We start from the raw sequence: 3,306 nt of genomic DNA on the forward strand, positions 1-3,306 counted from the left end.
TCTGCCATCTCTAATGAGAATTTGGCAGCCTGTACCTCAAAGATTCCCAGTTTCTCTATTACAGAGAGTGGCATTAAGTTTATGCCTGACCCCAGGTCACATAGAGCCTTCTGAAAGGTCATGGTGCCTATGGTACAGGAAATTAGGAATTTACCAGGATCCTGTTTCTTTTGAGGTAATGTCTGCCTAACCAAGTCATTCAGTTCATTAATGAGCAATAGAGGTTCATCTTCCCAAGTCTCATTACCAAATAACTTGGCATTTAGCTTCATGATTGCTCCAAGGTATTTAGCAACTTGCTCTTCAGTGATATCTTCATCCTCCTCAGAGGAAGAATATTCATCAGAGCTCATGAATGGCAGAAGGAAATTCAATGGAATCTCTATGGTCTCTGTATGAGCCTCAGATTCCTTTGGTTCCTTAAAGGGGAACTCCTTATTGGTTAGTGAACGTCCCAGGAGGTCTTCCTCACTAGGAATCACTGCCTTTCTACTCTCTCCAGGTTTGGCCATGTTATTCACAGTTATGGCCTTGCACTCTCTTTTGGGATTCCCTTCTGTATTGCTTAGGAGAGTACTATGAGGGGTTTCAGTGACTCTTTTACTCAGCTGGCCCACTTGTGCCTCCAAATTTCTAATGGAGGACCTCGTTTTATTCATGAAACTTAGAGTGGCCTTAGATAGATCAGAGACTATATTTGCTAAGCTAGAGGGGCTCTACTCAGAATTCTCTGTCTGTTGCTGAGAGGATGATGGAAAAGGCTTGCTATTGCTAAAGCTATTTCTTCCACCATTATTAAAGCCTTGTTGAGGCTTTTGTTGATCCTTCCATGAGAAATTTGGATGATTTCTCCATGAGGGATTATAGGTGTTTTCATAGGCTTCACCCATGTAATTCACCTCTGCCATTGCAAGGTTCTCAAGATCATAAGCTTCTTCTTCAGAAGATGCTTCTTTAGTACTGTTGGATGCATTTTGCAATCCATTCAGACTTTGAGAAATCATATTGACTTGTTGAGTCAACATTTTGTTTTGAGCCAATATGGCATTCAGAGCATCAATTTTATGATCTCTCTTCCTCTGAGGCATCCCATTACTCACAGGATTCCTTTCAGAAGTGTACATGAACTGGTTATTTGCAACCATGTCAATGAGTTCCTGAGCTTCTGTAGGTGTTTTCTTCAGGTGAATAGATCCACCTGCAGAATGGTCCAATGACATCTTAGACAATTCAGACAGACCATCATAGAATATATCCAGGATGGTCTATTCTGAGAGCATATCAGAAGGACACTTTTTGGTCAGTTGCTTGTATCTTTCCCAAGCTTCATAGAAGGATTCACCTTCATTCTGCCTGAAGGTTTGAACATCCACTCTAAGCTTGCTCAGCTTTTGAGGAGGAAAGAACTTGGCTAAGAAAGCCGTGACCAGCTTATCCCAAGAGTTTAGGCTATCTCTAGGTTGAGAGTCCAACCATGTTCTAGCTCTGTCTCTTACAGCAAAAGGGAAAAGCATAAGCTTGTAGACCTCGGGATCAACTTCATTGGTCTTAACAGTATCACAGACCTGTAAGAATTCAGTTAAGAACTGAAATGGTTTTTTTATGGAAGTCCATGAAACTTGCAATTCTGTTGCATCAGAGAAACTAATTGAGGTTTAAGCTAAAAATTGTTTGTTCCAATGGCGGGGATTGAGATGCTTCTTCCATGGAGGTTAGAATTTGGTGCAGTAAAGTCACCAAGCATCTTCCTTGCATTATTGTTAGGTTCGGCCATGTCTCCTTTCTTGAGATTTTCTGTAAGGTTTTCTCTGGATTGTTATGCTTTAGCTTCTCTTAGCTTCTTCTTCAGAGTCCTTTTAGGTTCAGGATCTGCTTCAACAAGAATGTCCTTATCCTTGCTCCTGCTCATATGAAAAAGAAGAGAACAAAAAAGAAAGAGGAATCCTCTATGTCACATTATAGAGATTCCTTTATGTGAGTAAAAGAAGAAAAGAATAGAAGAAGGAGAAGAGAGAAATTCGAACACAGAGAGGAAGAGAGGGTTCGAATTTTGAGAAAAAAAGTGTTAGTAATTAAATAAAATAAATAGAAAGAGAGAGAGGGAAATTCGAAAATTAGAAGGAAAGAGAAGAAAAATATTTTTTGTTTTTATTTTAATTATTAGTTAGAATTCGAAAATTAAGAAAGGGAATGAAATTAAAAGTTAAAACAATTAGTTAAAAAAGATTTTTGAAAAAGAGTGAGGAATTTTCAAAAATTAGAGAAAGAAAAGTAGTTAGGTGGTTTTGAAAAAGATAAGAAATAGCAAAACAAACAAAAAAATCAATTAGTTAGTTGAAAAAGATTTGAAAATCAATTTTGAAAAGATAAGAAGTTAGAAAAGATTTTGAAAAATATATGATTTGAAAAAGATATATTTGAAATTTATTTTGAAAAAGATTTAACTTTTAAAATAAGAATTAATGACTTGACTCACAAGAAATCAAAGATATGATTCTAAAATTTAAAGTTTGAATCTTTCTTAAAAAGAAAGTAACAAACTTGAAATTTTTGAATCAAACCATTAATTGTTAGTGTTAATTTCGAAAATTATGAAATAAAGATAAGAAAAAGATTTTGAAAATCAATTTTTAAAGAATTTTTGAAAATAATAAAAGGAAAAAGAAAAGATTTGATTTTGAAAAATATTTTGAAAAGATAAATTTTTGAAATTGAAATCTTGACTTGACTAACAAGAAACAACTTATTTTAAAAATTTTTGACTAAGTCAACCCAAAGATTTCGAAAATTATGAGTAAAATAAGGAAAAGATATTTTTTTATTTTTGAATTTTAATGAGGAAAGAGAAAAACAACTAAATGACTCAAAACATAAAAATTTTGGATTAAAACAAATGATGCATGCAAAACACTATGAATGTCAAGATGAACACCAAGAACACTTTGAAGATCAAGATGAACATCAAGACTTATTTTTGAATGCATATGAAAAATAAGAAAAGACATAAAACAATAAAATGTAAAGATCAAACAAGAAGACTTGTCAAGAACAACTTGAAGATTATAAAGAACACATGCGTGAATTTTTCGAAAATTTTTTTAGAAAATTAAAAAAAGATGCAATTGACACCAAACTTAAAACTTGACTCTAGACTCAAATAAGAAACACGAAATATTTTTTGTTTTTTTTATGATTTTATTAAATATTTTTGGATTTTTTTTCGAAAATATCTTTTTGGAAAAACGAAAACAAATAAAAAAATTTTTGAAAGATTTTTGAAAACTTTTTGTAAAGAAAATTACCTAA

The 3,306-nt window shown here is 33.2% G+C and overlaps 1 non-coding gene across 1 annotated transcript; it reads left to right on the top strand.

The window, feature by feature from the left end:
• Positions 1 to 1,274: 1,274 nt before the first annotated feature.
• Positions 1,275 to 1,382, top strand: LOC130954213 (small nucleolar RNA R71). The gene has a single exon (XR_009076227.1). It is a non-coding gene; the product is annotated as a small nucleolar RNA R71 (small nucleolar RNA).
• The last annotated feature ends 1,924 nt before the right edge of the window (positions 1,383 to 3,306 follow it).

This window comes from Arachis stenosperma, chromosome 1 (assembly GCF_014773155.1).
Source record: "Arachis stenosperma cultivar V10309 chromosome 1, arast.V10309.gnm1.PFL2, whole genome shotgun sequence".
Classification (NCBI taxonomy): Eukaryota; Viridiplantae; Streptophyta; class Magnoliopsida; order Fabales; family Fabaceae; genus Arachis; species Arachis stenosperma.